The sequence below is a fragment of the Lytechinus variegatus genome, chromosome 3 (assembly GCF_018143015.1).
Source record: "Lytechinus variegatus isolate NC3 chromosome 3, Lvar_3.0, whole genome shotgun sequence".
Lineage (NCBI taxonomy): Eukaryota > Metazoa > Echinodermata > Echinoidea > Temnopleuroida > Toxopneustidae > Lytechinus > Lytechinus variegatus.
This window is the reverse complement of record NC_054742.1, coordinates 54,568,466-54,595,623: the sequence shown is the minus strand read 5'-3', so window position 1 is coordinate 54,595,623 and position 27,158 is coordinate 54,568,466. Positions and strand designations below refer to the sequence as shown.

General features: G+C 36.2%; 1 pseudogene; it reads left to right on the top strand.

Moving 5' to 3' along the window:
• Positions 1 to 130: 130 nt before the first annotated feature.
• LOC121412070 lies at positions 131 to 22,447 on the top strand (annotated as a pseudogene).
• The last annotated feature ends 4,711 nt before the right edge of the window (positions 22,448 to 27,158 follow it).

Here is a 27,158-nt window from a genome sequence, read left to right as displayed (position 1 = left end):
AACTTGTCATCACTATTATCACCTTATATCATATAACCAATGTCACCATCGTCGTCATCATCATCATCATCAACAACAACATCACTACTATCATCTTCATCATCAATATATAATCATCAGCACTATTAGCATGCCAACACTTGCATCATTGACTCCATCCTCCTCAGATGTTTTATGTGACAGTGTGACCTACAAAATGAATCCTGCAATAAAGATTCCCATTTCCTCTTGTGCATGTTGTGAGTGCGCAGTTCATAAATAAATCAATAACGGGGTGCCCCTTAATTACAAAGGTTAAAAACTCGAAGATCATTCCATACAGCGTTAGATATAAAAGTGCCCTACTTATATTATTGACTTCCTTTCACGGTTTCTATATGAAAATTTATTCATATACGGTAGATGTGATTAAAAAAAATAAACGTATACATGCAGGGTAGAGTCAAGATGGGCAGGTCGGCGAGTGTTCCGTTGTTTCTCATTTTGGTTACAGGATTTACATCTCTTAAAGACGGTAACTGCTTAATAATTACGTTGTTTTCTCTATCTTACAACTCAAAATAGACCTGGCTTCGGACATATTCCCGGCCAGATGTATTATCATGGAATCACAAGCTGCTATATCGTTTTCATTAGAACAAAAGATTTCTTCTTCGATTGTTTCAGCTACTTGTTTCATATTTGGTAGATTATACAAGTCTTATGGCTATTATAACATAATAGGTAACTGTTTATACTTTATGTATGTTTTCTATTCTTTATGGTGTAAGCTTCATTGATTATCAATGTAGGCCTGCATTGCAGGGGAGGCGCCAACGGGCCGGGGGCACGACTATGACCTTATTTTTTTAAATAATTATTATATATCTATACAACCCAAATCTCTCCTTTTACAAATATTCTTGTTTTCCATTTCTAAAATCTTTTCCCCGTGTTTCCTGTTTTTCTTCTTTATTAACTACTTGGAAACCATGTGTGTGTGGGGGGGGGGGGGCATCGCCCCGTGCCCCATGTGGTAGGGTTAAGTTATAGGTTTAAATTTTGTCCAACAATTAGATTTTCCATCTGAACTATAATCGCTGGGGCTGACGGGTCAATCGAACTGGTTTCCAATCTTTCCAGTTTCAGCTAGCGCTTTAAATGGGTCTGTACATCTGAACCCCCGGACGGATACGACCATTGTAGGAGGAGATGACATCCTGGTAGGAGTGTTTGCTTCTCTAACCGCCTCAGATGAACTATCCAATATCAACCTTAATCTGGTTTGCTCAAATACAAAGGTATTTATTTTCACTTAACTGATATACTTCTCAAATAGTTTATGTTCTACCTCGTCTATGGATTAATTTAAACTTTGTCAAATGAAAACTTAATTCATGAACAATTCATTCTTATGTTATACCATGTGGCGTTAGACCAAGTGGATGTTAGACGAAGTGGGCATAGCCTAACTGGAAGTGAGACAAAATGGTAAATGGGCTACATAGCAGTTGGCATGATTAGACAGTTAGTAGACGAAGTGAATCTGTAACAACTTTGAACACTCGTACCCTCTCAAAGAATGAAACACCATCGCTCCGAAACCAGTGGATTAGAAGGCACTGTGAAGCAGGGGTGCTAGAGGGGGGGGGGGTGCTGCGCTGGTGCTGCGTATATACACCATGGACAGCACCCCTGGAAATCAGATTGGGAAGCTCAACTGCATGTATTTTGGCTGCAATCACCTTCTTTCTTTCCCTGTTGGAAAGTCGGGGGTGGGGATGGGGTGACGAAAAAAGTCAGACAAAAAAGGTCTGGGTCGTATATCTGTACCATAGAGTTAACTCTATGATGTACGCATTTTTTTCAATTTAGAGTGACTTTTGTTTTTGTACCACCCCATAAAAGAAAATCATGATATGCCGCCCTGTACAATGTCACAGTACGAGGTATAATCATTGGATTTTAGATCAATTAAAGTACACGACATCGTAGTTAAACAATGTTAAAGACATTCTCGATTATTGAGAATGGGAAATGACGAAATATTAATAATACATATCATATGTTCATGCAATATATTTGTTTGATTTTCTATTTACATTTCGATAGGTGAATTCGACAATGGATGTTCTAGCAAATTTCTCATCGACAGCGGAGGTAAGTGAATAAAGGAATAATTATATTTTGTTACATTTTTATCACAATATCTGCCTGTCTGAAAGAATGAGTGCTAGAGTTGAATAAAAGTGAATATCCAATCCTATTCGTTCCATTTTTTCTTGAGGACATTTCCCTACATTATCATTGAATACAGTTAAAAAATATAGGGTGATTAATTGTGTATATTATGTGTTTCGATGAAGCTATTGGCAGCTACATTTAAAAAAAATGACAGTGACCACAATGTTTGTGTATACGGTTAATTAGGATGAAGGGTTGTATTGCCGTTGGGGCAAGCCAAGGTACATCTCCCGACTATTTATCTGTCTGCTTATATCTATCCATCTATCTATCTATCTGTCTGTTACCTATCTATTTATTTATTTATCTATCTATATATCTATATCTGTCTGTTTATAGCTATCTATCTATATATATATCTGTCTGTTTATAGCTATCTATATATCTGTCTGTTTATATCTATCTATCTATCTGTGTGTTACCTATCTATTTATTTATTTATTTATCTATATCTATCTATATATCTATCTATCTGTTTATAGCTATCTATACATCTGTCTGTGTATATCTATCTATCTATTTATCTATCTATTTGTCTGTCTGTCTGTCTATCTATCTATCTATCTATCTATCTGTCTGTCTGTCTATCTATCTGTCTGTTTATATCTATCTATCTATCATCTGTCTGTCTGTCTGTCTGTCTGTCTATCTATCTATCTATCTATCTGTTTATAGCTATCTATCTATCTGTCTGTCTGTCTATCTATCTATCTATCTATCTATCTATCTATCTATCTATCTGTCTATCTGTTTATAGCTATCTATCTATCTGTTTATATCTATCGATCTATCTATCTATCTATCTGTGTTTATATCTATCTATCTATCTATCTGTCTGTTACGTATCTATTTATTTATTTATTCATCTATCTATCTATATATCTATCTATCTGTTTATAGCTATCTATCTGTCTGTTTAAATCTATCTGTCTGACTGTTTATATCTATCTATCTATCTATCTGTCTGTTTATATCTATCTATCTGTCTGTTTATAGCTATCTATCTATCTGTCTGTCTAACTATCTATATATATCTATCTGTCTGTTTATAGCTATCTATCTATCTGTCTGTCTTTCTGTTTATCTATCTATCTATATATCTATCTGTTTATAGCTAGCTAGCTATCTGTCTGTTTATAACTTTCTATCTATCTGTCTGTTTTTATCTATCTGTTTATATCTATCTATCTATCTGTCTGTTTATATCTATCTATCTATCTGTTTATAGCTATCTATCTATCTGTTTATATCTATCGATCTATCTATCTATCTGTGTTTATATCTATCTATCTATCTATCTATCTGTCTGTTACGTATCTATTTATTTATTTATTCATCTATCTATCTATATATCTATCTATCTGTTTATAGCTATCTATCTGTCTGTCTAACTATCTATATATATCTATCTGTCTGTTTATAGCTATCTATCTATCTGTCTGTCTTTCTGTTTATCTATCTATCTATATATCTATCTGTTTATAGCTAGCTAGCTATCTGTCTGTTTATAACTTTCTATCTATCTGTCTGTTTTTATCTATCTGTTTATATCTATCTATCTATCTGTCTGTTTATATCTATCTATCTGTTTATAGCTATCTATCTATCTGTTTATATCTATCGATCTATCTATCTGTGTTTATATCTATCTATCTATCTGTCTGTTACGTATCTATTTATTTATTTATTCATCTATCTATCTATATATCTATCTATCTGTTTATAGCTATCTATCTGTCTGTTTATATCTATCTGTCTGACTGTTTATATCTATCTATCTATCTGTCTGTTTATATCTATCTATCTGTCTGTTTATAGCTATCTATCTATCTATGTGTCTGTCTAACTATCTATATATATCTATCTGTCTGTTTATAGCTATCTATCTATCTGTCTGTCTTTCTGTTTGTCTATCTATCTATCTGTCTATCTATCTATCTATCTATATATATCTGTCTGTTTATAACTTTCTATCTATCTGTCTGTTTATATCTATCTATCTGTCTATCTATCTATCTGTCTGTTTATATCTTTCTATCTCTTTATATCTATCTGTCTGTTTATAGCTATCTATCTATCTGTCTGTCTATCTATCTATATATCTGTTTATAGCTATCTATCTGTCTGTTTATATCTATCTATCTATGTATGATTGATTGATTGATTGATTTTATTTGGCAAGTCACCATAACATATTATACAGTAGCATTTAAACAACAGGCTTGCACAGGATGACCCACGAAAGCTCGAAAGCTTATTTCCAGTGGGGTCCTGAATTAATATAATAAAATGGTACAATTATACTATTTACATATTAAAAATGAAGAAAAAAATCAGAATTTAGTATTACCAATAAATAAGATATATAGACAATAAATAAGATATATACAAGAATATAACGAAGAAGAAAAGAAGGAGAAGGAGAAGGAAGAGGAGCAACAGAAGAATAGTGGGGACGAGGAGTAGAAGGAGACGGAAGAAACTGATAACGAAGGAAAATAAATAAGGAGAAGAACAACAGCAAAAACGGTGACGACAATAACAACACGAAGAGGAGAATAGGAAGAGATAAAAGAAATAGAAAGAATAGAAGAAAGGACATATCGAAGCTTCAACCACACTATGTACATAATAATACCTGGTAGAGAAGAGAAATCAACCGTATAACATATATATCATTTGCATCTTCTTTTTGACTTTCAAGTGAAAGATATTCTTTCAATTTCCTCTTAAAATGCAAAAAGTTTCCTATTTCCTTTATATAATTGGGAAGGGAATTCCAATGTTTTATAGCATTGTAATAAAAGGAGTTACCAATACTCCCTATCCTTTCTGGTAAGCAAAAGTTGAAATGGCTGTTTCTTGTATTATAGTTATGTATTTCGGTAACGAGATTAAAGTTTGATCCAATGTAATGATTCGATCTATTGTGATAGATTTTATGCACGTGGTGCAAAATAAGCTGCTTTGATCTTTTGTGGACTTCAAGAAAACCTGCTCCAGAGAGTTCGGTATAGCCAACATGGGTTCTGGAACCAGAACAGTTAATGAATCTAACCATTTTATTCTGTATAATTTTCAACTTCTTTTTTCGAGTTCGCTTACGCCACTAAACCAAGCAGGGTTAGCATAGTCAAATAAACTCTGAATAAGTGCAAAACAGAGAATACGCCTTGCTTTTTGATCCATACAACTTTGATACCTGTACAAAAATTTCAAACGGGCATTCGCCTTTTTTACGATTGATTGATCTACTAAAGATGAAAATGAAAGGGAGCTAGTCAACTTAATGCCTAAATACTTTACAGATTCTTTCCTCTGAATTATTTTATTATTGTATGATACTTCAAATTCAAAATAGTTTTATGATTACTTTTAGAACAAAACAGAATGCTTTCGGTTTTGCCTAAGTGCTAAGTGTAACGATAATCTATTATCAGTCATCCAATCGACACATGTAGACAGCTGTTCGCTAAGTTTTCCTCAACAAATTTTGGGTTGGAATTTGAACAAAGTAGTACGCTATCATCTGCATACAATAATAATTTACAGCCAGCTTTTATACAAATAGACATGTCATTGATATAAGTTGAAAATAGGATTGGGCCTAAAATACTTCCCTGTGGAACTCCACACGTTATAGGCATACTTTTTGGAACGAATATCGCGAATAGCCACTATTTGATGTCGATTCGACAAGTAGGATTTGAACCATGCTACAGTAGCCTGGTTAAAACCCATTATTTGTAATTTTTTCAATAAGATGCCGTGATTAACTGTATCAAATGCTTTTTTAAGATCTAGAAGTACCATCCCAAACGAATTGTCCCTTAGAAATATTTGTTCTCAGATAATCAGTCAAGTGAATATTTATCTGTTTATAGCTATCTATCTGTCTGTCTGTTTATAGCTATCTATCTATCTATCTATCTATCTCTCTGTCTATCTATCTATCTATCTATCTATATATCGTCGCTTGAGAAGCATAGTGACGTTAACTCAAAAATTTCGTCCCAGGGTCGATTTTTTGTTTTACATATCATCTTTTAGAGTTTTTCTTTCTCTTTCGTTTGGTCTAATCGAGAAATCAAAAATTCAAATATTAATCAAGATATCTATCAGAAACATATTGACGTTAATTCTCTTTCGTAAAATTCCTGAGAGGCATACTGACGTTACGTTTGTGCGCATCATGATCTGCGCATATTTTACGCTACCCGCGCTAACGTCACAATCAATGCCACGCTATGCACACTGACGTCATAATGGATGAACATGCGTTTACTAGTGACCAGCTGTAGGTATCAGCTGATTTTTCACATTTTTGCAATAACTGCAGATCCGATCTAGCTAATTAGCTGAAAATAATCCACAGACGAATGTTTTTAAATAAAACTTCTGAATAATTTTCTCTGATCTTAAATGCTGTATAGTATGACGAATATGACCTCGTATTCAAATAAATGGTGAAGTGGTTTGGAATATTTCCTCACATTGATACAAATGCCAAATTCATTTGAATGCGCAAAAAAAAATATTGAGAAGTTTGAATTGGGTAGAAATAAAGTTCAATAGCAAAAAGCCAAGATCATCAACCCATATAAATTTTTGCATAATAATTATGAAATATTCAGGTGCTAAAGAAACTGTACAAAATTTTGTGAAAATGAGACAAATTTTATTTTATTTGTGGAATTCCCTTAATAGTTTCTGCGAGCCCGAAATTTCAATGCACACACACATAAAAAACACACACACTATACATTGGTACGTATTGTTGATTTTTCTATGATCATAACTGATCAAGAAATACCAGTAAGAATTTGTGGTAGTTAATGCATTCGACAATAATTTGAAGAGATCTAGCCAATCCTAAGATGTTGGGTGTGCAAGAATATGTCTAGATGTTAGTAGGATCTAGATTGATCTAACTAGGTCCATATTCCTTCTAGTAGGCTTTGTTTAGTCATTTAGAGATATCGTTGTTTAAACTTATTAAGTTATATTAATCCATTGTCAAATAAAGTTAGGCCTAAAGTTTAAGGCCCAATTTAGGCTACTCACAAGCTCTCTGCACCCAACCTTTCTGTGGTGTGTCCATGCAACAGCCGTCACAATTTACAAATTTAAAAAATGTGTTTCATCATCTTTTATAACAAAAAAAATACTTCTATTCATTTATGGTTTATTTTCATAATAAAGTCCAAGTTATCTGACAAATAAAAATTTAATTAAAATACTATAGCCTCCAGGCTTTCACTCCTGACCGCGACTTGTAAGGCAACGTTCGCAAGAATAAAACATATATTTTAAACACAAACTTGATATTAAACATCGAATATCATTGTAAAATTGATATGTTAGAGAACAAGAAAGCATAAAAGGAATAAAAATAAAATTTTGAATAAAATTGCAAGAACATTTTGGACAATATGTATTTCAGAAAAACAAGACATTTTATATACAATAGTTGATTGGTGCCCTTTGGAATCTGTATACTCTGTGCAAGTATATCGACGCTAGAGTTTACAGGTAGTCTTATTTTTGGATAGCCTGCACTAACAGTTTGCTTTATTGAGAATAGAGATAGTGCTCGACAAAAAAGGTAATGCTTTTGAAAATATGTCTTTAAAATAGCTGCAATTATATTTTTTTATTTCAGCTTAATTTCATTTATTGAATGTATTTTATGAAAGAACACAAAAAAAAAACGTTACGAAATATGTGCATTATATTAAAAGATGTTATCAATTACAATGAGAATAATTTGTATTTCAGATTATTTTGAAGAAATTTTTCAGAAAGAGGGGTAACGTAAGAAACAGTATTGAAATCAAGAAAAGAAAAGAACGTTACATCAAAAGGAATGTGAGAAGAGAAAGAAACTAAGAATTAATTAAAAAGAAAATATTGTATGAAACAGGGCGAAAAGGATGAAGAAAATCTAACAGAGTATTAACAAGAATACAAATAGAAAACATGGTTATAAATCAGAGAATGAAAAAGAAAGCAAAAAAATTTGATAGGGAAAAAATAAATGGGAATATGACAAAGCCACAAAATGGACAAGTTTACCACTAATGAGGAAAAAAAGGAGACACACATGTTAGAAATAAACTGAAGAATAAAAACATGAAATCCAGAAAGAAAGGAAGATAAAAAGAGGGAGATGAAGATTAGAAAAAAAAACAGAAAAATACAAAGGACCTGTGATAAGGTTCTTAAAAAAAAATATAAAGGGAGAACGCGGAACAATCATAACCATGTGGTTAAGACTACTGGATTCAAAATGCGCATGCGCTGTACGGGTTTCCGCCCTTTGATTTCTCATAAATTGAATAATCAATGAAAATCATAAGGGCGCTAAGTAACTTTACCCCACGCGCGCCCACCGATCCACAAAGATTCGGGGCGCTAAGTAGTTAACGCCCCCATGCGCGCCCACCGATCCACAAAGATTCAAGAAGCATAAGGGCGCTAAATTTTCAATCGACTGTATTATCTGGAATTTCTTATATTTTCTCATAATTCCTTGATATGAGTATTAAGACATCTTTAAGTTTTCTTGTGTGAAAAATAAAAGGAAACAATTAACGATAACATTGCGAAATACATCTTCAAACATTGTCCACAAACTTAAAATGCGATTTTCCCGAAATCGTTTTTGCGCGCGTAAAATCAGTTAATGTCACTATGCTTCTTCAGGCGACGATATATCTGTCTGTTTATAGCTATCTATTTATCTGTCTGTTTATAGCTATCTATCTATCTGTCTGTTTATATCTATCTGTCTGTTTATATCTATCTATCTATCTGTCTGTTACCTATCTATCTATTTATTTATTTATCTATCTATCTATATATCTTTCTTTCTGTCTGTTTATATCTATCTATCTATCTATCTATCTATCTGTCTGTCTGTTTATATCTATCTATCTGTCTGTTTATATCTATCTATATATCTATCTGTCCGTTTATATTCAATTCAATTCAAATAAAATAAACATTTATTTTCCTCCATTTTACAAAGTTACTTCATTATTGTTCACAAGAATTCACTTCAAGTCATTTCTATAAAGAATATAAATATAAACAACTTATGTGTAAGAGGAAGGCGTATGTCCCTAGAAGCATATGCTTGTGGCGGGTTACGCCTGTGGACAAATATATACAATACACAAAATACAATACAAAGATAAGAAGGGCTAGGAAAGAAGAGAAGTAGAAAAGAAAACGGGAAGAAAACGAGAGAGGGAGAAGTGAGCAGGAAAGCGGGCTGGCATGAGTTACCGAGTACCGAGCAAATAGAGCGTACAACAATGTATGATGGAGAGAGGGAGAGATACAAAATAATAATGCCGCAACATTTGCACATTATTCATGTTAACTTAAGATCAAAAGGAATGTAAGGTATTAGGATATTCAAGCATAGGATGATAAAATTGATTTTTTAATCTTAAATTTTAAGCTAGTTGCTGACAAGGATTTTTTTATGTAGTCTGGAAGATCATTCCATATTTTCGGGCCAGAATAACGGATGTTGTGTTGAAAGATAATCTTTTTGTGTTTAGGAATATTTGTTCGGGTATCAAAATGATGTATATTTGATACATGCGTAAAGAAATCACGAAAATTTTCTGAAATTTGAGAATTTAAACACCTGTACATAAAATTACATTGCTGAAGTTTATTGATGTCGTTAAATTTCAGCAGTTTCTGGAATGAAATAAAGATTTCGTGTCTGTTGGTGGTATGATGTCGTTCACAGAAATTATACGCACAATTTTATTTTGAAGGGAACATAATTTTTTAAGATGGGTTTGGTATGTGTTAGCCCAGACCAAATTACAATAATAAAAATATGGCAAGATTAGAGAGCAATATAATGTACGTAGGACCGGTTTTGGAAGATAAAAGCTTAGGCGATATATAATTCCGATATTTTTCGCTACCTTTTTTTCAATTTCATTTATGTGATGTGACCATGTTAAATTACTGTCAATGATAATACCAAGAAATTTTGTATTTTCAACTCTAGGAATAATTTGGTTATTAAGCCTAACTTCAACATGATTAAAATCTATATGCCTTGTAGAGTTACGGAAAATAATGTAATTGCATTTTGTTGTAATTGATTGTGAGTTTGTTTGCACTGAACCATTTACAGACATTACTCAAGTCGGTATTAACAGTTTCACACAAGTGGTAAAGATTTTTATCAGAATAAACTTTGTTTATATTTACCTATCTATCTATCAATTATTTCAGTCTATCTCTGTTTTAACGTACTTTTTGTATCTCTTTCCTGCATTGGCTACAGCTCACCATCAATCAGGTCGATGATGATAACATCAGTGCAACCTTTGCGTCGACGTCACTATCGCTTGGCGACGTTTTGAGCTTTTCATGGACGACGCAGTGGTATATCCCCGGTAAGTAGGAAAAGGCACGGGCCTTTGGTTTTCACTTCGCATAGTGCATAATGCAAGTCTAAAGTAGTGAGACTAGATTAACAATGTACTGTGACTGGCTCGACCTTTGGCTTCTAGTCTTTACTCTATAGATATGTCATTGGTTAAAATGTCAAATATGAGACTGTGCTTGCAGAGTAGTAAGTACGCTGTTCTGTCGCATGCTGCTGTCCATAATTGCCAGTGGCTAATCCAGAGGGGGGCGCCCCGGGCGCGCGCCCCCCTATTTTCGCCGGATTTTTTTTTTTGATGGTTATATTTACTGGATTGGTACAATGTAGTCAATTTCAAGGGCTAGATCTAGTCAAAACTATATTTTAACTTACGCTCATGGCCTTTGTGTTCGCACAAATGCACCTCTGTCATACTGTATTGCAATATGTAAATTCCGGAATTCCAGGGCGCGCAAGTCGATTGGTTGGAAAGTTGCACCACTTGTAATCGGGAGTTGCAGTGCAGTGACCAGTGTGAAGATGTTGGATTGGATATCATTTTTTCCCGAAATTTTGTGTTTTTTGTAACATGCGTTTGTCCGTCTTTATGGCAAATACATGTAAATTGTAAGTAACAGATCGCGAGAGAAAGTGTCAACGATGCGAATGATAATGTCTATCCCCGAGATTATTCTTCACTCAAAGATGAAGCCCTATATCGGGCGCCACGGGCGCAGCATTATCATTCTGCCTTGGTCATGTACGTTTTCACTGAAATGTATAGGTCAGACATATTTGTATTGAATGTAAACTAACTTTTACACTTTCTCAGAAAGTGTAAAATTTAGTTTACATTAAATACAAATATTCAGAGGCAAATTATCCAGGGCGCGCCCCAACTAAGTTTCGCCGAAGCAATCATTCCAACGAATTATCAAGGAGCAAAATTGTATATTCTCAATCACCTGTCGACCCCACTCCGCGTTTGCTGTGTATAGGCAGCTATATGTCAGCGTAAGGAGCGAAGATTTTATTTGACGGGGGGGGGGGTGGGGGGGTGGGGAGAATAAAAATACTTTCGCGCTGGGGAAAAACGTCCCGAGGACACATTGTGTATTGTTAAAAAGTAGAAATTGTGACATTAACCCCCCCCCCCCTACCCCATTTTTAATGTTTGATAATCTATAGGTTTGCTGATTACAATATATCTTTTAAAAAAAATTGCCAGCAAAATCGAAAACGTAAACAATAAAAATGATGAGAATCCCCTTAAGAAGCATTATATTACTTTGAGGTTGTGCAGAATGACTGGATTATTGAAGATTATTTGAAAATAATACGAGGGAAAAGGTTGATTACCAGAAGATGATGTCGTTTTTTTCTGTAGTTTGTAACAATTTACTGTGCATTTTGGGGAAAAAAGAACCAAATTTTATGCATGTTGCCATACGACTAAACAATTCTCGTTTGAAACACACAATGTAAATACACAAATGACAATAAACAGAATGGATTATTCGGAACTTATCGATTACAAGTCTCAGTTTCGTATCATTTAAATTTGACGTTTCAATCACACGATGCAAGCAAGTGAAGAGCCTTTGCCAAATGTATGTTTTGAATGACCGCTTATATACGGTGTGTGACTGGAAACCAGCTCCTAAATGAGTCAGTATGTGTCTTTTGTTCATGAAGTTACAGTGATTTAAGTGTGCATTTTTCTTCTAAAGGTGCTCTCAAAATACGACTTTTGGACATGATTTTTTGAAAAAGTCCTTGCCGTCGAAGGGGGTATCCCCCCTCCCACACCCTCCCCCGCTCGGTCGCTTCGCTCCCTCGCCGCTGGCGCCCCCCCCCTATTTCAAAATCCTGGATCCGCCCCTGATTGCAGATGCCATCTGTATGTTTCACGGTTATTTTACGTAAATTTTCCCTTGGTCTACACTTCATATTTTGTCTCCACTCTTAAAAGTATTGGTGAACATAACATATCGGTTGGTGACCGATGGTCAGTTATGTGTTCGACTGACCAAAATGGTCACTGTTAAACCTAATTGACTTAGACCATTTTTTAGGTTGAGCACATAATCATATATCCAATGGTTACTTCAATAATCCTTTAGAGTTTACTTCGGGTTGGACTCATACAACATGGTCTAATCCTCGTTCAATCACAGATGTAGAGTTATCTGCTCCTGTCATTAAGGACGGTGGTAGACATGCTCTTCGGCAGAAACCTTGACTAACATGTAGATGTAGGACAGGTTTATAAAATTTGACGCAGCTCGTACTTGTACGTCATTACAACTGACAGTATCCGTCATCATGTATTATTTTGTATTCATCACAGACTTAGTCCCACCGGCGGCGGTGATAGCATGTGATCTTCAAACTTCATTCCAGAACTCATCTTCGATGCACCAGTCAGAAATTTTGTACAGCGACTCTTTTTTTGTGATGGGGCTCAAAATAAATCTAACCGATGTTGCCGGGAACATCTATGATGGAAACAATCCTAATTCCGTCGACATCGGAGAAGAGATCCTAATTCAACTCACAGCCATGGTTTCTCAACAAAGTGACTTTGATTTAGATATCGACATGGAGCCATCCAATGAAAGTATCGATATCATCGGGGTCGTTGACGCATCGATCACTAATTCCTCCTCGCGTATCGTCTGTGGAGCAATGCTGACTGGTCAGAAGTGCCGCCAAAAGAAACAGGAGCTATACCCGAAGGGACTCAGTCTCGGGTTCTACGATGACGGTGTGAGCATAGATGGCGATCGCACAGGGTCCGATGATCTCGTGCTACTAGCCAAGGTACGATTCGGCGACAACGATGTCATCGATGGAGAAACAGCTCAGCTTGGGGTATCCATGACAACGGTCCGGTCTCATATCTGGACCTCCGTGGTTACTTTTAATATCAGCGACGCTGGGGACCTACGTTCGACAGTCATGGAAGTGAAGCCAAGGATGCTCACGCACAACCTGTACAATGGGTAGGCCAAGAGATATATTCTCGACTGGTAATGTGACCATAGTATGTGCGTGAAGCATGATTGCAGATTTAAAACTGATAGATAAATTTCAATTAATATTTACTGTTGCTGATATCCGAACAGCATTCGATTGCAAGACGCAATTACTATTTGGACCTATGTTATTCGCAAGCATTTTGTGAACAGCACCCATGATACTAGTATTCTGTGAAATCTCACGTTGTGATTCACTTTAACTTGAGGCCTTTTGTTCTTTTCAAGCTTCAAAAACAAAATAATGTAGCTACAACACACTAAAAATTCTTCAAAACATGTCTCTGGTGACCCAAAAGTGTTTGTGTATAGAATTGTAGGTCCCTCTAATTTAAATGATAAAATAAAGAACCTGGCATCTACCTTCGTACCCCTAATTCTATCTCTCTGTCTCTTCGGATGGTTGTCTTTCTGCCTCTCCCCTCCTCTCTCCGCTCTCTCCCCTCTCTCTTTAAATTTCTATTAATGTATAATCATGATGATGCACCCTCCATAGGTATGAAGCAACGCTGCAAATTGAGCTCGAACATAGCTCGTCATCACGCTCTTCGGGCAGGCAGGTAGAACTTCACCTGCTGCTGTCCCCACATGCAACCTACCAAGGTGTCTCAGATCTCAGTTTGTTAACAGACCCTCCGATCATCAGTGACTCTTTCGTCATATTCAAGGTGAGCTAGGTACATAATTCTTTTATATAGTTTTTAGAAAAATGTATTTCTTACAACAAAGAATAACGTTTCTTCGTAATATATTTATATTTTTATCAAAATCGTATTAAAATTGCTCTTTTGAGGTGAAAACATTTTTTTTTTCTTTTTCAGATATTTGCGAGGTGATTGAGTCCAGTTACAACCGAGATCCATTAATGTATTCCTTGTCAGAAGATTCGAAATTTACAAACTTTCTTTGCTCCAACTTTTAAAAAAAAATCCTAAATAAAAATACAAAATAATAACATGCAACGTTAATCTAGCGCTTAATTTCGATACGATGTACTTTTACCCGGCCTTAACATGGTTACCCTAAGCAGACGCTCGAGCATTCAAGGAATTCCTTCATACCGGGTAGTACCCGTGCATTCACTAACGCCTGGGTGGAGGGTGATGAATGTCAATAAACGCCTTGCCATGAATCCACCTCTGGCTTCATCCTTGTCACTAGTCTGTCTACCACTCTTAAATTTGTATTCCACCCTTGTTTTGAATTATCAAATTGCGCCTTTCATGAATACAAAGGTGCTTAAAGGTCAAAGTTCAAAGCAACCAAGATATGAACAGAGTATGCTGAATAAAATGAGGATTGTTTTAGAGCTGCTCTAACCCGCAGTAATACACTACCCGGGTCGTTCACAGACTTAATTAGCGTTATTTCGTTATTTAGACATCTGATGCATGGCGGTTGGCGGGAAGTCGTTTTTGTGTGTCTTCACACGCGTTATCAAAACTTCTTATTCACCAGGGGTGACTCGTAGAATGGGAATATGTCCCTGATTATTCGTATCAGATGAAAATCAAAGGAAAAATTAGTCGAAACGTTGACTTTTTGTGGGCAAGAAGGCCGATTGTACTAAGTACACATCTACCGAAGATAGTAAAATCTGCGTAATAACGTCTCTGTGTCTCTTTCTAACACACATTATCTCGCACTCAATATTCCCCTCTTCATATCTCATCCATCCCCCCCCCTCTTCCTCTAGTAGCTCTACATGTACCCTCCATTATCATTAATACTTCTAGTTGTTTATTATGCGATTATAATGTTGATGTGTTGCTAATGTAGACGTTTCCGCTACTGGCCTTGATAATGCCAATGAAGTATAATGGTTATGATGACGGTGATGATGATGATTGTGGCGTCATTGTTTTTTTTTTTCTTTTATGTTATCAATGAAAGATAATGGTTGATGATGATGGTGGTGATGATGATGATGATGTCAATACTAATGCCAATGATAGTGAATAGGATAATGTTGTTATAATAGTGATACAAGTATGATGGCGACGATGATGATTGTGGAGTCATTGTTCTTTTTCTTCTTTGTTATCAAAATCTTAATTTGCTCTTCTTTGATCACATTTACCATATATAACCCACTTTATATGATTAAGATTATATATCATGTCAAGAGTGGCTTACCAATACAAGCTCTGCCTTCAAATAAGTCCTTCATTTCAATATGCTAGTTATAATCTGTATTTTGTTTGATTATCAATACATCCATGTATTTTAAAAGCACGATGTATTCATTTACTGATAATTTTCCTACGACATTATTTATAACTAAAGCATTTCTTTTGATGTTTATTCTGATTTTTTGTTAATTCATATAATACTATGGTATCTTTGTTGTTATGTTCATTATTTGTCAATGGTAATAAATAAATTGAAACTTGAAAACTTGAACATAAACTTGATGATGTCGATGATGATGAAAAAAAGAAACATTATAAATTCTTGCAGATTGGAGCTGTAGACATCCTCTCACGTGTTCGATTATTGGTCAATCTAACCGTGAATCATGCCAAAATGAAAGCAGGGGTATCCCGGATGGTGATTCTTACTCAGGCAATCTACCTGAATGACACAGAGTCAACGGCTATTAGTCAAACACCTGTGGGAGATGTACAGTTTCAATACGCAGATAAACCGGGTATGTTGAGTTAATCAATTGTTAACTACTGAATTATTTTTAATTAACCAGTTTCCTATAGAGGATATTACATTTTTTTGTATTCTGCAGTACTTTGCACATATCAGACGTGAAACGATAATTCGTGTAGCTGTCAATGTCAAATAGTGAATATCATAAATATCATTTCGACAAGACTATAGATTATTGGATTATGGAATAGGTACATAGGTTTAGTAAAATGTATTACTTACACCAAAGAAACACGTTTCTTCGTAAGATATATATATTTTTTTTCAAAATCGTACTGAAATTTGTACTGTCACTGCGAAATTCAGAACACCGATAGCAAACAATTTTTACCAAACCATCAGCATAATAATAATTATGATAGGAAGTTTATTCTTTCCTGAAATCCTTAATCGATATTTTTAAATATAAAAGTAAATGAATTTAATCTGAAAGACAAACTTATCTTCGTAACTTGTTAATCTTTACAGCTCTTTGTAAACATCCCTGGCAATTTTTCGAGTCTTCCTGTTACCATGCCAACGCATCGATCCTTGTTGATGCCACTGTTGCCACGCAGTTATGTGAGGAGGAGGGTGGAAGTCTTGCAGCCATTGATACCATATTCGAAGAACGGTTCTTAATCGACATATCGCCAAAGGATTTCAGCCCATTTAGATTTTGGATTCATAACAACTCCACGGTAATTGAATAGAGAGTTAATGCATTGATTTCATATTATGAAGATAAAAAAATCCCTCTTCTTTTTTCGAGTTTTTCTCTGTGTATTGCATTGCAATAAATACGACTTTATTATTGTTATTATTATTAACATCATGTGGATAATGAATGGTTTGTTTGAACTAACCCTTTTCATCGGGCCATTCATTAACCTGGTTTATCAGAATATTATGCATTGACGTATCATTCACTTGTCTTTCATCATTTCCTTTTAAAAAAGTCCTTACAAATTTACACATACTTTTCCTCCTTATTTTTCGAAATTACAGCACCTAAATTGGTTACCAGGGCAACCAGATGTTACTACTGAATGTAAAACCTTGGTGGTCGCAGGGCATTGGATAGATGGGACTGAGAGTGGAGGAATAGAATCAACCTCTTGCACGGATCTGAGATATTTCATTTGCGAAATCCCGATTGGTGATTACCATTATTATAGATGTTTTTTTTTCTGATTGCATGGAAGAGACTGAAAACATTGGTTTAGGTGTAGTGGAATTGCTGATCCTTTTTGGTAATGATGATATAGAGCTTTTGCGACTGCAACGAGGACGGAATCAAGAACACAGTAAATATATTTACAATGCCCGTCAAATGATAATGAACAGTTGGGAGGTCTTTGTCGAAAATTGGTAAACCGAAACAGCAGTTTCGTCGTAAACTACGTTTCTGAACTGACAAAAAAAACATTGCAAATATATCTTTTTCCAGATTCCATGTAATTTTGATTCACTAATTTTCGACACAGACCTCTTAGCTGTTCATTGTCATATGACGGACATTTTTCGATACATTTACTGTATTCTTGAATGGGTCGTGTCTCGTTCAATCGAAAACTCCATATTGGTAGTAATATGCAACATTAAGCGCTATACAATGTTTACCCCGACTTCATAACGACTAGGAGTATCTTAAGTTTATTTGTTTTCACGCAGACCCGCCGGTTGAAAGAAAGGATCAATTCCATGGCGTTCCTAGAGCTGGCCAAGCTTTGACGGAGAGCTGGACGTGTCCTTGTATTAACTACCATTCGTCGGATGCCAACTGTTCATGTTGTAGGGCGGGAAGTTTCATTTGCAATGCACCGGGAAGTCACGTCTGCGCTTATGATGCGTCACAATGCCCCATGGAAGGTATAGAAAAGTATTCAATATTTTAAAAGGTACTGGGGGGTGTTTCACAAAGATTTAAGTATGACTTAGAGTCGCACTTAAATGTCTTGTTGCGCGCAGTATAAAAGGCATGACAGCATTGGTCAGATCATGCCAAGAGGACGCGCACTACTCTGCGTATTGATCAATAAGATTGCGCGTTGCTTATAATGTACGCGTCGACATTTAAGTGCAACCTAAGTCATACTTAAATCTTTGTGAAACACCCCCCTGGTGTGCAAAAGGGGGCGACTGGAATGAAGTTACAATTTCATTCCTATTTTAAGCAAAACATTTTGCTTTCTCGCTTCGCTTTCGCGCGCGTAAAAGCCATGTTTTGCTCCTCAAAATTTTTGTTCATTACGCCCCGGTAAAACGCAATATTGAATTGAATTCATTTAATTTATTACCCAAATCTCAATGACACGCATTAGTTTGTTATCATTGTAACATACTATTATTTGGCAATTGGAGCTATCAAATTATCGAAATACTAATCGAGGTTAGCCCAAAGCAAATCACGAACTATGTGATTTGCTTTGGGCTAACCTCGATTAGTAATATAGACTTACAATATCAATGAACGTCGATGATTTATACATTTACTTTAACATACAGACTGTACTTACAGAAAAAACAGCTTTGCTGAATAGGTCTTGCCGTGTTAGAATAAATCAATGAAAGTCCCTGTTGTGCGAACGAAGAAAATGGACAAATTTTGTAACTTTTTTATGCAACATATCTACTTTTTTTTTGGGGGGGGGAGGTGACAGATTTAGTTATGACTTTCGGAAATGAAATATCATAGTATTGAAAAGTGTTGGATAACACCTCATTTGAAAAAAAAACTCAAATGATAATGGTCATGAAGAGTCAGTAATTAAGAACTATAATAACAAATAGGCTCTATTATATTGATTGATTTATTTTGTTTAAGTTTGGTTCGTGGTTTAAATAATACTCTTTTTCATGAATGGTTAAAATTTGATTAGAATACTACGATCGGAGCGTATTATCAGATGGTACTGGTCTTCTCATAGCCTGTAACAACGTTGATAAAAGGTAGGCATTAACTTCCGTCTACAAACATCTTTACATCGAAGATGAATGTGAAACCATATTGATCTGTAGTGTATCGGTTAATTGTAGTTAGAACTTAAAAGGTCATAGCTAGTTTTCTTTACTTGTTTTAGCATTAATTTACACTGCCTGTTTTTCAGTATATGGTCTATGAAAAAGAAAGAAATACAGAATAATGATATGATAAATTTGGTATAGTGCAGCCACTAGATAGATATACTTTACTACGGTTTGTTGGTTATTCCAATGCTTATACTACTTTAAGATTTAAAAAATATGATGAAAAGAAAGAAAGAATGAGAGGGGGAAAATGTGAACAGGAAATTCGGGGGGGGGCAGAATTGGAAAAATTATTAATGTGGTTGTTTAGTTTATTTAACAAGATATTGAACATAACAGTATGCTAATATTTTGTATTTCTCTCTTTTTCATCTTTTAGCTTATCTAATCCAAGTTGTGTGTTCTTCTCTCCCGTTGCCAAACGTATGGAAAGGTGAGGTTCATGAAACAATCAAGTATTTATTGCAAAAATATAGATTTACCACACACACCCTCACACATAATGTGTGTGTGGGGGTGTGTGTATGTAGGCACAATCACAAAAAGAATGTATTATATTTTGAAATAAACTTTTATACAAATGATTAGCAATAGCTATACAGATTTTGATTTAATTTCCTTGTTTAATGCCTGACTTTGCAGAACATAAGATAGTTAAGTGTTTTTTTTTTTCAATTTTGTAAAGAGTATTGGGAGTCATCATGTCGATAATACTAGCGTATTAGCGTAGGTTTCGTGAAAATTCGTCGAAGCATTCAAGTTATGTATTTTTATTTTACACCCTCCGTTTTGTGGTCAGTACATTCGAGAAGCTCCCACATGATATAAATATGTCTTTACTTTCCGATTTATGCCACGTACAGCTCTACCGTTGTACATCGGCGATGCCGTTGCGTAACCCCCATCTCACTAGATGGCGATTCCACTGCGATCGTCAAAAATGGACAAAGCGTGGTATAACGTAGCTTGATCTTTTCAATCTTCTCTGTCGTACCTTGATCTTTTCTGAAGCGGCAAGTATCGCCACCATCTTCCTTGTCGCCACAAAATTTTGAACATGTTCAAAACGTACGTAGCGAGATCGCGGAGGTGCTAAAGCGCATCACAATCGAGTCATGAGCGTATTACAAACGACATATTCGGAGCTGTAACGGGAGCCCCAACGCATAAAGCTAGTATAAGCGCATTAAAAGCGACACCGATCGCCCGTTGTTTTCAGGCCCGTTCCCAAGACAATTCTGATACGCTGCTTCCGTTTACAAGGCGACTGCCTTGCGCTCGACAGGCTTCACACAGCTTCCACCGCGACGCTTTCTTCTTTGGGTGGCATGTGGCACACGTTCTCAGCCCGCTACAGGCATTAGCGTTGCGCTTTTGCTGCGCCGCTGATGACTGGGCAGCGATTGCATAACGACCGTCCGCGCTGCTGTAAATCGCCAATACGACGTTTTCAAACATACATCCCAGAAAAAGGACCAAAAAAGGAAAAGCTGCCCAAGCTACCCCTCTTAGGCCGGCGCGCCGTCGAAGAGGAAGAACAAGGTTTATGGTGGTGGTAGAGGAAGAGGAGGAGGGGTACAGGAGGAGGATGAAAATCTTACTGCTGAGCAAGCTGGAAAGAGAAAAAAGACGCTCACAATCATGTCTTGATGACGAAATGGGTTACCTCTGCAGAAATATATAAGTTGACTATATGTTTTAAAACTAGATTGAATTCTAACCACAGTGACAGTAGACAATATCAAATTCGTTAATGATTCGACCACTAATGTATTGTTTGGGAAAGGCAATCTTTAGGGAGATTCTGGCATTGTGCCCCCTCCTCCCCCTCCCTTTTTTATGAGTGCTCTCACATCAGTAGACTACTTCTTGTCAGCTAATTTGAAAGGAATTTGCCAAATATTTTTGAGTGACAAACTTTTGTGGAAAAAAATAAACAGAATATCAAAGATTTGCATGCTCTTTTATGAAATTCTGGATGCATCCCTCATATTAACCATTAGGCTCATCGACATCTTTTGAATACAATTTTAATAAATATTGTATATTATGACTTAGGTGACAGCCAGGATCGGACCCTGTATCATTTTGGCCTCCTCCTGTCCTCGCATTCAACTTTTAACTGATTTGTTGTAGAATGCTAAGATGTAAAAGTCCAAACAAATTCTGAACATCCATGTTGGTCGGAGGTTGGCAGTCGAATGAAAAATTTGTCATGTGCCGCGATTAATATGCCGATTGCTTGAAATCGTTTCAAGAGCCCATCATGAACGTAACATAATCGCTCCATTCGTAGCACCACTGTACCGAGGTAGTAATTAGCGTATGAGCCACGTTGTACGATCGCTTTGATCGCAGAAGCAGCCCATCACATTTGCCTCGAATCGTCGCAAGAAAGTGGCATCGTCGTACTTTCAGCGTATTATCATCGCCTTCAGCGCAGGTCGGTCGCAGAGAAGTTGCAGTGCAATCGTCTCGCAGGCTAAAAATAGAATTCGAGGAAGATTCTGCTACGATTTGCGGGATTTACACAGATCGCCATGGTCGCTATGATCACCTTCCTAGTGAGATGGGGGTAGTACCACAGCGACGACGAGACCATTACGCCACGGGACCTGACTCGAATGCATTATGCCGTCACACACAAGCAGCTGTGATATAAATGTGTGTTAATATCTTATTTTTTGTCACGTTTAGCTCTACCGTTGTTCATCGGCGATGTCCTTGCGTACCACAGCGTTGACGAAACCCTTTACGCCATTGGAAGTGACTCGAAGACCTATCTCGAAGGAAAGCTCGACAGTATCTCGTCATCGTTTACTGATTGGTCTGTTATCTCAACCGAACGCTGGACGACCGCCATCAGCAATGGCGGGTTGACAATACATGACCTTGTTACATCGTCGCCGGTATGTTATTCTTCTTTAAACTATTTAAATGTTTCCACATTGTAAAAAAATATCGGGTAAAATTTTTACCACCACGAGGGTAATTATGTGTCCAACCGATTTGGAGCAGTGTTTTACCCAGTGCGGGAAGCCGATTGTCCAGTAAGGTTAAAAAAATAAGCAGCAATTACTTTAGAATGAGCAAAACTTTCATCACACAGGATAAATAATAATGCCCCCCCCCAAAAAAAAAAAAAAATCAAATATATTGCTGCAGTTTTCGAAACAGTAGCTACTTTAAACGTTATACGTATTTTTTTTTTGCTGCTGTTGTTTAATTTTTATATAAAAAAATCTTTATCACGTACTTCCCATTCCAGTGTACATTTTAACCCTGACGATTAAAATAAATGCCTCTTTTTACGAAGTTTTGGTCGCATAAAAATCCATATCGATATACATAAGGAAAAGAATACGCTGAACGCGAATTAATAAACTCTAAATGAATATCCCCTTCCTCAGGTTGCTTAAAGTTTCTAATTTTGTCGTTTTCGACACCCTAAACCATGTAAACGATCCGTACGTGTATGCATCAAAACTAGAAAAAATACTCAAAAGCTTTTATTGGATTTTTCCCGGTCACACGTCAGGGACCTGGGAAGCGGGGGTGCTGGGGGTGCTGAAGCACCCCCAGAAATTTTCCTGGGGGTGCTGCGTGTATTATTTTCCATAGGCAGCACCCCCACGAAATCAGGTTCCCCCTGTATATTTTTTAATATGTTATAATGTACATAATTATTACATCCAAAAACGCAAATCATTTACAGTCTTTCTCATATTCCAATAACATCGCTCCCATCATGCCTATGATGCGACTCAATCAAGCTCCGGCACCCGATACAGATGTGGTTGCGCGCGATACGTATTTATAACCATAGTTTACACACTACTCGATAGCAAGGAGATACACATGGGTGTGGCTGGACTTGAAACTTCCCAGTTTTATGTCGAATTAAGTGTTTGCGCGCCCGAACGCCCGTGTTTTGTATAAACAATTACAAGTCAGACATGCAGGGGGGCTGGGGGTGAAGCACCCCCAAATTTGGGGGTGCTGCATGTCATTTTCCTTAGGCAGCACCTCCTGGAAAGCTAGTGGTGGGTATGATAAATGACGGAAATTTAATGAAAATGAACGACGTTTTGTAGAACGCCCCCTTCAGAATTTTCCGACACAGTACTTAAAATTGTGTTTAGATTCACCCTTTTTCAGATCGGAATATCAAATATTTTCTGCTCGCGCTTCGCGCTTGCATTATTGATTTTTATGATAATTTTTTTTTATATAAAATGCCCAGATACTAGGTCTATCTCTAAACACGCGCACGCATGTTTATTCAGATACGCAGCTTTTGGGGGTACTCCAGGCTGAAAATATTTATATCAAATACATTTTATCAAAATAAATAAATTCTATGAAAATCTGATAACAAATAGTTCAGTTATTTAATTCTAAATTTCAGCAATATTTCATGAAAATGGTGATATACATGTCATCATGAATATTTAATAGGTGGGTTGACGTGGGCGGAAATCTGTCCACTAAGGTAGGGGGGACCAGGATCCAGAGAATTTGACAAGCAAAAAAAAAACCAAAAGGTTATCACCCTAAATGTTAGGTCATTTTAACCCTAACAAAATTTGACAAGCCCCCCCCCCCTAAAAAAAGGTTTTCACCCAAAATGTAAGGTAATTTAGTCAAAAATACATGTATTATTTCGATTGTGAAGTGATGTATTTTTCTCCATAATGAAAGACCAAAAATAGGAGGGTACATTTGATATTGTGTCCCCCTGTCCCCTCTGGGATTTCCGCCCATGTGGGTTGAAGATGTCACATTCCCACTATCCTGTTTCTTGTGTTATTACATGGAATCAACATTGTTTCATTTTTTTTTCAAACCAGTGTGAATGATATGTCTCCCTTACAATGAAATAAGTTGCAGCAAAGAATATCTAATTGACTAAATCAGTTGTCAATTCAACTGTTTTTGGTTCTTGAAGGGAAAATATTGAATAAACCTAATTCTATATAATGAAATACAGAAGAACAAGAGTGGGGATATGACATCATCAGTTTGCTCATTGGATATTAATGAAGACATGCTTAAAACTGTTTCACCGGAATAATGCTAATCTTTAAAATGCAATAACTTTGATTTCCTTGTCGGATTTTGATCAAATCTTTATTCTTATCAATTCATCAATTGTATATAGTTATATACCTATTCTGTTCATGCAGTGGCGTAACTACGGGGGGGATCGGCTGACCAAAAAAAAATGGGAAAAGGAGAAAAAGAGGGAGAAAGGAAGAGGAACGTAGTGGGAAAGAAGAAATTATAATTCATTATAATGGTATATTACATTATAATCATGTTATGTTATATTACATAGGAAACATTTTTATCATAACTTTATGAAACATAATTTGCTCAGGGCCTATGTTGTCATTGTTCCTGGTGCTCGCATTGTCTGTTTAGACAGATATACGTCAACCTGTTGTACAAAAAAACTCCCGTTTCAAGTGCAATATACACCAAATATATTATTGTTTTATGTAGTGACATATGTTTCTTTTTTAATGACTACTTAAAATGATTGCCCCATGTTAAGGTCTTAATACAAAACATTTCCTGTCCGTGATTACGTTCGTATCAGTGGATTGTTGAGATAAGTCTGCTCTCCGTGAATTCCTAAAATCAGTCCTTAAAATGTCCCTTTTTCTGATCTGAATATCAAAAATTTTCAGCTCGGGCTTCGCGCTCGCATCATTTGGTTAGTGAAATACGTATGGTCTCAGTGAATTTCTACAAGCAAACCTTAAGCAAGGTTTCCACTTTGGCGAGTTGGAGTTGCGAGTCATACGCGAGCTGCGCGAGCTCTAACTCGCCATAGCTCGCACAAGCTCGCGTGAAATTTACATTTTTTCCTGGAATTTGCTTCAGTGACAAAAGACTCAACATCGAGTTCACTACGCTCGCTGTACGAGTGAACCGAGCGCGAAACGAGTCAGGCCGAGCTTAGTATGAGTTGCGGTGACCTTTATACGACTTAAAGCGAGCTATGAACGAGTTATCAAGATTTTGTTACGAGTGATAAGAGTTTCATACGACCAAGGGACGAGATATGCACATTTTTGGCACTCAAAGATGGATTCCGGCGGCGGTGGCGTCAACACCGAAGGTTAAGTTTTTGAAATTAAATGGCATCATAACTTAGAAAGTATATGGACCTAGTTCATAAAACTTGACCATAAGGTTTATCAAGCATTACTGAACATCCTTCTTGAGTTTCAGGTCACAAGACCAAGGTCAGAGGTCATTTGCGGTCAATGAACTTAGACCATGTTTACTGAGGGAATCAACATCAAAATCTTAACCTACGGTTCAATTTTTGAAATGTCATCATAACTTAGAAAATATATGAACCTAGTTCATGAAACGTGGACATAAGGTTATTAAAGAATATATAAACATCCTGCTTGAGTTTCAAGTCACATGACTAAGGTCAAAGGTCAATTAGGGTCAATGGACTTTGGCTAATTGGGGTATTTGTTAAATTAACATTATAACTTTGAACGTTTATGAATCTGATTCATGAAACTTGAACATAAGAGTAATCAGGTATCACTAAACATCCTGTGCGAATTTCAGGTCACATGTCCAAGGTTAAAGGTCAATGAACTTTAGTGATGTTAGGGTGATCTGTTGAATTACCATCATAACTTAGAAAGTTTATAGATCTGATTCATAAAACTTGGATATCATCATCATCATATCAGCCATGTTCAGCCCACTGCAGGGCGAAGGCCTCCTCAAGTTGGTGCCAAAGGTGCTTGTCTTGTGCTGACGCAATCCAATTTATACCAATGAATTTTGTGAGCTCGTCACTCCATCTCAATTTCTGTCTACCCCGATTTCGTGATCCTAGCCATGGTCTCCATTCTGTGATGCGTTTGGTCCACCTATTATCATGTGATCTTGCAAGGTGGCCAGCCCATCTCCATTTCATTGATTTAATTGCTTTGATTATGTCTATTACTTTAGTCTGGTTCCTAATCCATTGTATGGTTTTCCTATCGCGTTTTGATATCCCTAGCATTATACGTTCCATACTGTGTTGAGTGGTTTTTAATTTCTGTTCCATTTTCTTTGTTACAGACCAGGTTTCGGAACCATAGGTCATTGCCGGTATAACACATTGATTAAAGACTTTTCTTTTAAGGCAAATTGGCATATTGCTCTTCATAATGTCATTGAAATTCCCAAAAGCGATCCATCCAGCTCTTGTCCTCCTTTTAACTTCTTCCAGTTGTTCATGATCCATTCTGACATGTTGCCCAAGGTAGATATAATGATCTACTCTCTCGATTTCAGAATTATCCATTATGATTCTTTGCTCTGTAGCAAATTTGTTGAACTTGGATATAAGAGTAATCAAGTATTACTGAACATCCTGTGAGAGTTTCAGGTCACAGGACGAAGGTCAAAGGTCATTTAAGGTCAACGAACTTTGGCCATGTTGGGGGTATTTGTGGAATTACCATCATAACTTTGAAAGCTTATGGATATGATTCATCCACTTGGATATTAGAGTAGTCAAGTATCACCGAACATCTCATGCCAGTTCAGGTCACATGACCAAAGTCAAAGGTCATTTAAGGTTATTGAACTTTGGCCATTTTGGAGATTAATACTATATTGCTGTCATAACTTTAAAAGTTTAGATACAGTTTATAAAATGTGGATATAGGGTAATCAAGTATCACTGACAACTGAAGTCTTAGGTCACATGATAAAGGTCAAATGTAATTATATTGTCAATGAACGTAGTATTGTATCATTGTATGAATGGTGTTTTGTGAATAATTATTTTATAG